This window comes from Elephantulus edwardii, unplaced genomic scaffold (genome assembly GCF_000299155.1).
Source record: "Elephantulus edwardii isolate Elephantulus edwardi_28Jun2011 unplaced genomic scaffold, EleEdw1.0 scaffold00004, whole genome shotgun sequence".
Taxonomy (NCBI): domain Eukaryota; kingdom Metazoa; phylum Chordata; class Mammalia; order Macroscelidea; family Macroscelididae; genus Elephantulus; species Elephantulus edwardii.
The window spans coordinates 22,322,032-22,334,316 of NW_006399754.1; positions in this window are offsets into that span (position 1 = coordinate 22,322,032).

Consider the following 12,285-nt stretch of genomic DNA (forward strand, 5'->3'; position numbering starts at 1 on the left):
TATTACATATATATAGTTGTTGTGTACTATAGATTCAGAACTAACCAAAAGCTGACCCTTCAGTGGGTGGACTTTCAGAGGCAATTAACTGCACGAGAGGAGATTGTACATGCTTTTTCCATGGAGCAGCTGGTCTCCTCTAGGACCAGTCCTTGGAGAAGGGCGTCATGCTTGGGAAGGTGGTGGGACAGCACAGGAGAGGAAGACACTGGATGAGATGGGTTGACACAGTCATTGAGGTAATGGGGGTAAGTGTGTCATAGAGAGTGAAATTGGCTCAAGATAGAGCAGGGTTCAGACTGTGTTGTACATAGGGCCGCTATGCGTCACAGGTGACTCGACGGCACAAGGCACATAACAACACACAGCTGCAGAATAGAAAATTGTTTGCTTTAAACAGGGTAAGTAAACACCACTAGGTGGCAGTATTGGTGACCAGTCTGGTAAGACAGTGATCAGAACCTTCTGTAGAAGGAGGGGAGGAATGATGTACCCTGCATTGAAACAGATGAGGGAGAGAACTGTTCAAAAGGGATATATGAATGGGTATTCTTGTCATTACAGAAGTCCAGAGTGAAGGCTACACAGTGGAGAGGACTTGGAGGGGAGAGACTGCATAACAATGAAAGAGTTTTTCTTTCTTTTCAAGGAGAAGGGTGAATTGGGGGGGATGCGTGGGTAGGGAGAAAAGTGCAAGAATGAATGACTGGAAACCCTAAGTCTCTGTAAACTTTCATTAAAATTAATTAAAAAACTGATAATTTTTTAATGGAAATAGTAAAAAAAAAAGAAAAAAGTTCTACAGGTTAGAAAAGGGCCATGCTGTTGTTGTTGTTGTTGTTAGGTGCCTTCTAGTCCCCCAGGACTCATAGCGCCCCTCTGCACAGTAGCTCTGAACCCTGCCCTATCCTGGCCAAGCTCACTGCCATTGACACATCTATCCTCATTACCCAGTTACTGTGTCAATCCTTGTAAGCACACATTTTAGATCAGAGCCTTTTCTCATCAGGTTTTGAGCATTATTATCTCTTTGAGAACCTTCAGTTAAGTGATAATTATAACCTTGGGACTAATACTTAGCATGACAAAGTGAGGTGACACTTTGAAGGCTGCCATGAGTTTCAAGGTCATTAGGAGAATTATTTCCATAGCAAGGGGAGAAGAACTCTTACCCTCCAGGTCTTTTGTTGCCTTACTTACTGGAGTTGGCTCATTTTTTAAAAAATTTGCAATTATATTCTAGTACTGTACTAAGGATCATTGGGGGAAGGATGCGATGATTAAAGGAAGAAGACTCCATAGGAGAAAATTTGGTCTGCGTTTCCATTTTGCTGGGGTTGGATCAGACCCAGGGACAGATGATGTCTTTGTTCCTCCCTACCTTCATTCTCACATTATTCACTTCTCATGCATACTTTATGCTTCCAAAAGGATGCATCTCCACTGCAATGCTAACTGCGCCGAGCCTCCTACAGAGCTTATTTTCATCATGCCAAGCACTTTCTGCTTTCTATGAAATGAGCCCTTTCACTTTGCTCCTTGAATATTCCCTTTTTCTAAATTCTTGCTGTCAAGTGAAGAAATGCTTTGAATATTATAGAAAATCTCGGGGAGAACAGGACTGGGAGAAGACAGAGACTTAGCCATCTGTTGCTTTGGCTATCTTTATGCAGCTTGAATATACTATTTTTTCCCCACATTTTAGATTAATTTTAAAATTACAGTAGTGTGAAGAATAATTCAAAAGACTATTAAACTTATACCTTCTCTTGCAATATTGATTAGTTATGGCTATAAAAGAACATTATTGACTTTACTTGTAGTAGTACATGCTGTTGTGAGGTGCACGCGAATCAACTGCAACTCGTAGTGACCCTATGAATCAAATCTGAACAATCTGAACCTTGCTATCCGGCGCCATCCTCACAATCTTTGATGTGCTTTAGCCTGTTGCTGGAGTCACGTGGTAATCCACCTTGGTGAAGTCTTCTTCCCTCGCCCTGACCCTCCATCTTTTCTTGCATCATGTGCTTTTATTTATTTTAAAAAAAAACAACCAGAATTGGAACACACAACAGAAAGCTTTACGCTTGTTGAAATAGTACAATTTTTGAAAACATTTTAGAAATGTAATCTTGCAATTGCCTTCAGAATGAAATGAAGACTAGACCATAACTAGGAGACTAGAAAAAATTTACTTTCATTATTACATACATCTTTTTTCTTAAAAAAAATGGTAGCATTCAGCCTCATTTTTTTAAATAAAATCTTTTAACAAAAGTTCACAGAAAAGTTAGATTTTTATTCATTTATTGTTATACATTTTTACTCCCTCTTCCTTCCTTTCTTCCCTCCCTCCCTCCCTCCCCTTCCCCTGGTTCACTATTTTGCTTTTAAATATTCATTTATTGTTGCACCATTCACTCCCTCCCCCAGTCCTCTTTACAGTGTACCTCTTGGTCTGGGCTCTTGTTGTACATATAATGCATAATCATGTATTCCTTTTAAACAGTTCTTTCCTTCATCTGTTCCAGTGAAATGTTCATTATCTATTCACTCTTAACCTATTCTCCTCTCAAACCCTCATGTCAGACCTGCTTTATAACTGTGGTGCTATGCAATATTTGTCCTTTTGTGACTGAGATATTTCATTCCGTTTAGAGGGAAATACTCTCTGATAAATTAAAGGAAAAGGTTTTATGGGAAGAATAACTTTGGAATAAGAAATAATAGATTTCCAGCTTTAGAGATCATAATTCTAAGGAACGGGTGTTTCCTGAGAATTGGTATCAATATAGATACAGACATAGAACTCAGGACTCAACAGTAAAGAATATTCTGATTTTGCAGCTAATGCGGATTTGTTGGATTGTCCATTGTTAGTAGATAATTAAGAACATACTCAGGCAAATTCTTTATGTAAGTACTTTTCTACATATTGGGTAATCTACTTTTAATCACATTATTCTTAAAGGCAAGCAGAGCCTCAATCATGGTCACCTTAGAAGCAGAAGCACAGTTCAGGACAAGATGAAATTCATGTTAGACCTTGAATAAACCATCTCAGCTATGACAGCCACCCTAGGCTGGCGTAGCCTCACACATCCCCTCCAAGCTTCTTACACAATGGGCTGTGATAGCGATTTGCAGAAAAGAATTCCTAACAGAGCACACTGGTGATCTGTTGACATCTGCTTCTTAACTAACCACAGGGGGAACATTCCTTAGTCACAGGCTTGGATTTGGGAACAGGTTAATGGCCTATTATGAACAGGTTAACAGACTGTTGTGAACAGGTTAGTAGCCTAACGCAAGAAGCTGAAGTTAAATGGATAAGAGACCAGACCTCTAGCATAACTGAACTATATTTTCTTCCTTTTTGTCTTTTCATCACACCTGAAGCAACATATTTTCTGGAAGTTTTAAAATTTAAATCTGCTCTTAATATAATTTACCACTCTTGTATTTTATAAAATATTTTTTCTAATTACAAAAAGAATTATTGTAGCTCTTTTAGATAATAGTAGCTCTAGTGGAAACTATTTCTAAAGCCACCAGTGAAACAAGTATTATAAAGGAATTTAATTAAAGGATATCACTTTAAAGACTAAGATGGGGCTGATTCAAGCCATGATATTTTCACTATGTATGCTGGGCAATGAATGAGAATTGATGCCTTTAAATTCTTTGGTTGGTAAAAAATGGTGAATATAGTATGGACTGTGAGAAGAATGAAGTAATTGTTGACAAAGTGTGGTGACAGTGCTCTTTAGAATCAAATGATATAACTCATTGCTTGTAATTTGGACATGTTGGCAGCATGGGTGGATGTCATGCTTTGTAAAGCAATGAATCAGTGAAAAAAGGAGGAAGACTTCCAACAAGATTAATTGAAATTGTGGCTGAATTGGGCTTTAGTGATCTCAGAGATGGAAATGACTGTGAGGCTGGTAGGGACTGGACAATGTTTTGTTCTGTTGCATAACGGGGCTTAGTGTAGGGCTCAGAGCTGTTGTCCGTAGGGTCACTGTGAGCTGCAAGCGATGTACCACCACCACAAACAACAACAATAACAACATGAAGGGTCAGTTGTCTAGAAGGCATCTAACTCTGCATCAGCAAATCTTGGTATATGATAAGTTTGCATTTGAGACATCATTCTACTAAATGTCAAATTTAAATGCTTACCTGTTTTCATAATAAGTGCTGTTATTGAGAGTTAAGCTGTTCTATGGGAAGAATAACACCCTCCTTTTTGTTTGTTTGTTTCTCGTTTATTGCCGTGAGACGGCTTATCTCTTGCTCTGAGCCATGTCCTTGTAAAGATGCCAATGCCAGGAGCTGAGCTTTAAAACAGTCAACAGTTGTAAGAGATTCTGTTCTGAAAGAAATATACTTGCGTTTTTCCTCAAACGTCTATTCAGAAACTTTGAAAATAAATTTCTGGGTCATTTTCCTAAGTGGGAACTACACAACTCTCACAACCACATCAGGTAAAGGTTTGGAATCTAGCAGGAAGCATGCACTCACCAGTCTATGCCAGGAAATTTGGAGGACTGCTGTCTGGCTAATGGATTGGAAGAGGTCCATATTTGTTCCCATTCCCAAGAAGGGTGATCCAACTGAATGTGGAAATTATAGAACAATATCATTGATAACGTTTACAAGCAACATGCTGCGGATCCAGCAAAACCAGCTGGATCAGTGCATAGGGAATTGCCAGAAGTTCAAGTGGAACTTAGAAGAGGCCGTGGCACCAGAGATATCATTGCCAATGTCACGTGGATCCTGGCTGAAAGGAAGGAATGCCACAAGAATGTCTATTTGTGCTTTCTTTACCATGAAAAGGTGTTTGACTGTGTGGATCATGACAAGCTGTGGCTGACACTGAGAAGAAAAGGAATCCCAGAGCCCTTGATTATGCTCATCTATACCTGGGTCAGGAGGCTGTTGATTGAATGGAGCAGGGGATCACTGCATGGTTTGAAATTGGGAAGGGAGTGTATCAGGGTTGTATTCTATCTCCATACCTGTTCAATCTATATGCTGAGCAAATTATCCAAGAAACTGGACACTATGAGAAGAACTTGACATACATGTTGCAGAAGACCAAGGAATGCAGCTTTCAGTATGAATTGTGTCTAAATATCAAGAAAACAAAGATTCTTACCCCTGAATCAATAGGCAGTGTTATGAAGGATGGAGTGGAGACTGAAACTGTCAACAGCTTCATCTTGCTTGGATCCACAATTAACATCAGTATTACAAGCAGTCAGGAAGTAAGGAGACACATTTCACCAGGAAAACCTGCAGTTAGGGACCTTTCCAAATTATTGAGGAGTAGTGATATCAGTTTGAGGACTAAGATGCATCTGATTCAGGCCATGGTCTTTCTGATTACTGGCTATGCATCCAAGACCTGGACTATGAATAAGGATGACAGAAAAAGATTTGATGCCTTTGAGCTGTAGTGTTGGAGAAGAGCACTGAACATCCCATGGACGGCCTAGAGAATGAATAGATATGTCTTGGAGAGGGTGCAGCCAAGTGCTCTTTGGAGGCAAGAATGATGAGGCTTTGCCTCACATACTTTGGACATGTTGCTAGGAGGGGCTATTCTTTGGAGAGAGACATGATGTTGGGAAGGGTGGAAGGTCAGTGAAGGAGAGGAAAACCCTCAACCAGGTGGACTGACACACTGACTGTTACAATAGGTTCTTGTGTGTCAGGAAGTGTGAGGATGGCACAGGATAAGACAGGGTTCAGACCTTCTGTTCATGAGGTCGCTAAGAGTCGTACTCAACTCAATGACATCCAGTAGCAGCAGCAGCAGCAGCAACAGGAAGTTCTCAAAAATTAGAAAAACAAATCATGAGCAAGTTCCCTTAAATGGATACCAAGGATCAGTATATAACAAAAATGATTATGCATCTGCAGAAATAAATAGTACACTAAATAACACTGACTGGAGAAACAAGTAACAAGTCAAAACAGACTAAATAGACTACACTTCAATTATTAAAATAAGTTGTCGTTGTTGATTTAGTATACAGACCATCGAGATAATCACACTGCTGAATTCAGTGGGTTCAAATGCAAGTTAATAGATAAGGTATGTTAGAATGAACTAGGAAGGTTTTTTTGCTCTAAGTGATTATTTTAATGTTTTAAAAGTATAACATATAAAGAATCAGATAACACTAGAACTTAGTGCAGAACTAAAAAGAAAAATCTTAAAAACAATCTCTAACCCTTTGCCCTTGAATTGAATCTGACTCAGAGCTGCCCGTCTTGGTCCCTTGCTGCTCCTGGTGGATTCAAATCCACGGAGAGGTCAGACCTTTGGGTTGGCAGTGTCTCTATCTACATACCACATCACTACAACTCTCTAGTGTAGAACTTGAAAACTTAACTCACTGCAGTTGAGTCCGATCCGACTCATAGCAGACCCTCTAGTGGATTTTCAGTGGTTCTAAATTACAGGGGAGGAGATTGCCCATCTTTCTCCCTTAAAGAAGCTGATAAATCTAAACTGCCTTCCTTTAGGTTGGCAGTGCAACTCCTTACGCATTAGGCCATCTATAATGTCTATAATTTTTTAAAAAATATACTTTAAATAATTTCATACAATTTAGTTATGCAGTGACATTTGAGATCCTTTAGTACAAAGGAGAATATCCTGGGAAACTGTCTCAGCGAAGCAACAGAAAAAAGTCTAGAGGAGAAAATAATACAAGCCATCTAAGTAATTCTGTGTAAAGGGGTGAAGGTTGGGAATTTGCCAAAAATGAGTGTCATGCAGGTACCAGAAGGAAGAGAACATGAACGGTTCTGGAATGAACATCCCTATCTGGATGAGGAATGGGCATCCAGAAGTGAGTACTAGGGATTTCTGTGGTAAGAGAGTGAGTGGATAAGAGAAGGCTGTGGAAAGTCATCGTGCTGAGAGCGAGCCTATGTTAGGAGAAGCACATGTGACCCACAGGATGGACAGGAAGTGGGTCAGAGCTGAGGATGGGGTGGAGGAGGAGGCAGATGTTGAAGGACATCACATGTTCGACTTTTGCTAGTGTTACAGACTTGATTTTCACATACAGTGACCCCACATGTATCAGAGTGGAATTGTTTCATAGTGTTTTAGAAGTATGTTATTGAACCTTTCTCCCAAGCCAGTTTTGGGTAGACTAGAATCTGTAAGCTTTGACTTAGAAGCCGCGTGCACTAATGGTGTTACCCATGGACACCATCTGCCAGACTGTTGCCATTGTTAAGTGCTGTCAAGTTGAGTATGACTCACAGGCACCCTACCAACCACGGATCTGAACTCTATGCTGTCTTGCACCATCCTTATCATCCTTGACACATTTGAGTCCATTGCCACAGACATGGTATCAATGCATTTCACTGAGGGTCTTCCTCTCCTTGCTGACCCTCCACCTTTCCAAGTATGATGTACCTTTCGAAGGAATAACCTCTTCTAAACACGTGCCCACTCTTCTTGGAAATGGAAACAAATATGGACCTTTTCCCTTCAGTTGACCAGGTAGCTGCCTTGAAATTTCCTAGCTAAGATTGGTGAGTGCATCCAGGGCTGCATCTGTCATTTAAAACATGTCAATTGACCCCATTGCTTTCTGGGGTCTTATTTTTGGCCAATGTCTTCAGTGCAGCTTGAAATTTTTCCTTAATCACCATTCACTCTTTACCATATGCTACTTCCTGAGATATTTTTAATGAGATTTTATTTTATTCTGCATGAATAGACCGTGAAAAGATCATAGCCTCAGGCAGGTACACCTTAGTCTTCAAACTGACATCATTGCTCTTCAGTATTTTTGAGAGGTCTCTGACAGTGGACTTGCCCAAAGCAAGATGTCTCCTAATCCCTTGAGTGCTGATACTAAGATGTAAATCCAAAATCATTAACAGTCTCAATCCTTTCTCCTTGTATCATGATGTTACCCATTGGTGTGGTAAGGACCTTTGTCTTCCTGATGTTGAGCTTTTTGTTGTTGATTGCCTTTGAGTCAAGCACAACTTATAGAGACACTGTGAACAAAAGGCCTGAAGCCTCTCTACAATGATAGGCATTTATCAAAGTTCATAGAGTTTCTGGAGGCATGTTGTTTAGGAAGTGGATGCCACATAATTAACTAGTTTATGATTTGGAAAGATAGAGACCTGAAGGTTGATTATAATGTTAAATGGAAAGGGAATGGCCCAATCTTTTTGGTTAAGCCACAGTAAAGTGAGGCTATCCCTCTAGATACATTCACAATGTTGTTAGGATCCTCTGAACAATAGAACTGAACCCTGGCCTATCCCGTGCCATCCTCACAATCTCTGACACACTTGAGCCTGTTGCTGCAGTCACTTGGGTCAACTCATCTAATTGAGGGTCTTCCTCTCTTTCGCTAAATCTCTATTCTTCTAAGCTCACCATATTGTCAAAGATAGAAAAAAAATGGGGGAAATTGTAAGAGAAAGCCAACAAGATATAGATTAAAATAAAATTAGGTTGGATAAGCAGCACAAGAAAAAGTCCAAATAAAATAAAAGTTGAACTCACTAAAATAAAAAGAGAATTAAAAACAGAAACAGTTAAGAAAACGGAAAGGCCATAAAATAATTTAACAGATTGAAGCTTAAATTAAAACAGACTGAACTAATGCAAAGAATATGTTTTCATAAAAATTATTGTGGTTTTCTCATTCGAAAAACAATTCATTTTCAAAACAAACACTTTTGCAAAGCAGAGATAAGCAAAAGAAAGAAAATAAGTCACTCACAATTCTGTCTTTTATGACATAAATATTGCAAACATTTTGGTAAAAATGTTTCCAATCTTTCTTTCCCTTTTTATATGCCTCACTTCTATACTGTATATGTACATTTATAATTAACGTAGACATAAATGAATATGAACGAACAGTACAGACTACAGTTACTCTACACATCAGATGATATAGGTCAGCAATTCTAAGTCCTAGAAGATTCGAGGATTAAACGAAGAGAATCAACACAATCAAACAAAAGAAATAAAATCAGGTTAAGTTCCAAGGCTAATATACTTAGAGCTGTTAGGGCTCTTGGAATTAGGACCCCTTGAAATATTTCCTGTGAGCTCCTTAAAGTTCTATTTCCCTGCAGGGAATCTGGCAGATGTCCTTTGGGTTGAGAGCAGAAGGGCAAAGGCTATGACCTTTGCCCTCTGACTGGGTCCCTGTATTCTCTTATGCAGCTGTTGGGAATGCTTATCAGCTTTCAAAGGCCACCTGCAGAGAATGCCCGCTGGCACGTAGAAGTCCCCTTTCTAAGGGAATCTCTCCCCCACCAGAAGCCTTTCTAACCAACATGCATTTAGCTCAGGACAAAATAGAAAAAGCCCTTTTACATGCACCATCTCATCTGATCTCCTAAACAGCCTGGTGAGACAGGTATTAGTCCTCTCTCTCTTTTAAAGGGGATTAAGCTACTTGCTTAAGAACTCAAATAGCCAGTAAGTGGTGCAGCCAGAACTCAAACCAATGTCTTTGACTTTAAATCCTGAGGTCTTTGCTCTACAGCCCAGGCCTCCCTGCTTCTGAGTAAATGGATAAAATTGAAGTTTTGGATTTAGAAGGCTGGAAGCCACACCTGGACCAGTTACCCTCACCTCTTGAACTCTTAAGTCTCCTTGGCTTCTTTTTAAAGACTTATGTGAGCCTTAACAGAGGTAGAGTACACATTTGATGGATAATAAGCAAGTATATTTTTACACTTTGAGAGTCTTTGCAAAATTAGACTCAACTCAGACAATTCCAACCCATCAGCTGTTTTAGGAGAGGAAGATGGAAAATGTCTTCCCTTAAAGAAATAGTACAGCCTGGAAACCTGGTGTAACATCATCATGGGGCAGAATCTATTGGATAACAGTGTGTTGCTTGTTTGTTTTTTAAATTAACAGACAATAATGCATTAAAAATAAGGTTTTATAAATACAAAGAGCAACATTCTAACTTAAATTGAAATGAGGTAAAAAATATTGTGGTTTTTTTTTCTCATTCAACAGGGTGCAAATGTTGCCTTGAGACAAGAAAATGCAGTGTAGTGGGGTCCAGAGGTTGTTGAGTACATAGCGCGTAGGAGCCAGGCTTAAAAGGGTGCTATTGAGAAATTTGGCTTTAGAATGACATCTAAGTTCCCCCAATCTGCAGCTACTCTGTGTGCATTTTATAATATACTTGGAGATATTTAACTCAGCTTAGATTGACCAAACTCCCTCCTTTAGGCAGGGAAACCATTAAAACCATGTGAGTTTAACTGCCAAGATTATCTTCTTGTGATGTAGCTTTTACTAGTTGGACTTCCTTGTGTTTGTTTAAAGAGTAGTTTAGCTGCAGGAGATGAAATGAAGTAGTCTGGTCAATGCAGAATATGCTAAATAATTCCAGGTAATTCAGAAAGTGTAAAAGAAGAGCGAACCCTCCAATTTTATTCTCTAGAATTCATTAAAACTTTGAGATTTACCTGTGCCTGACATGGATGCCCTGAAAAGCAGAACCTGAGGGAATAAGAAATATGTCTGGCTTATAAACCAAGTCCTGTAAAAGTGGGAAGTAGAAAAACCAATTTGTACCTAGAAAACATTTTCATTTTCCTTCAGAAATTTTTGTTGTGAACATAATTTAATGAAAGAATAAATATTCTGTCATTTTCAGAATTTAAAAAATGAGATGAATAACTTTAAACAATACTGAAAATTGCATTCTATCTCTTTGATTTGTGGGTTAGTCCTCCCATCCATCATAATGTTTAGAGATAGTATGAGTCTCTTCATCATCAATCTATCCTCCGTTTGTCAGTACTGGTGTCCTCAGATAAACATAATCTATTTCAATTATTTGTCTTTCTGAAAAGCTTTGAATAGATTGAAATATCGGAGCAGTTGCTTCATGCGAAGCTTCTTGTATAAGTAAATGGCTCTAGAATTTACTTTGCCATTTAAAAATGAGCCAATCAGAAAAGGAAAATAAATAGTATATATTTTATGTGATAACCTTGGTTCGCTTGCTTTGTATCGGACCTGAGGTTTTGGGCTTCTTCTTGTCATTTTACCAATTGCATGATGGAGTTTTTTTTGTCTGTAGAAACTACGTATTTTTTTAAAATTATTTTTTCTTTCAAGAGTAGAGCTATGGTTCCCCCCACCCCCATTAAGAAATGTGTCAACACATTTTGGGTTTTGTCTGTCTATACATGTTGATGAGTTCCTGGGAGGTGTTAGCAAGACAACACACTTCACTTCTAGCAAGAAGTTTGAAGTTTGAGTCTCACCAGAAATGCCTTGGAAGAATGAGCTGGTGGCCACTGGCAAATCAGCCATTGGGAGCCTCTGGGGTACAGTTCACCCTCATACACATGAGGTTGTCACGAGTCAGACTATGTCTGGAAATTGCTAAAGATCTGGCAAAGCTTTACAATCAAACTTGAACCTGCCTTTGCTTCCATAACTTCCTATTTGTGTGCAGATTTTAGACCTCTCATTTGCATCAGCTGGGACGTGATCTATCTAACTTTTCCATTTCTGATCCTTTTCATGAAGGGAGCACTCGGGGTTTAGTTTATATGTAGTTGAATAGCTAACCCAAACACATACTTCTCTGATAGTTCAAATCCTCCAGAAGCAACTCTGGAGAAAGATATGTAAATTCCCCTACTCTGGCTTATAGCGTCAGAAACACACTGGAGAATGGAAATGATTAACTCACAAGGCAATCACATTAAAGAGATGTGGAAAGAAAAAAAAAGAATATAAAATGAAAAGGAAAAATAAAGGGAACATAGATTACAGGCCCTTTCCATGAGAATGTATCAAATAAGGTCAATATTTATTTTCAAGTCCAAAGGAGTATTTCAGCAGCATAGCCGTTCTGAAATGCTCGACAACTTCAAGTTCCAACCTTTTCGAGTCTTTAAAAGGTCTGACTTCTTTGAACAGGATTAAAGAGAGGAAATGACTCAGCAACACTGAAAAAAGGGAGTAGATCCAGCTTGAACCAAGAAGTTCTATTTTCAGTGGAGGAAGTCCTGTGGCTAAAGCAGGCAGGACACACAGAGCATAGCCCACTGATTTGTAACCTCTTTCTCTTCACAAAAGAACACACATGGATAATCATGAGTGACCCTTTGTTAAGCTGTTTTGCATGCAATCAGATGCTTAGGGACTTTTTTCTTTTACTTTTTTAAAAAAATTCTTTTCTATGTGTTTGCTTACAAAGTTCATATACATTATTTCATACAATT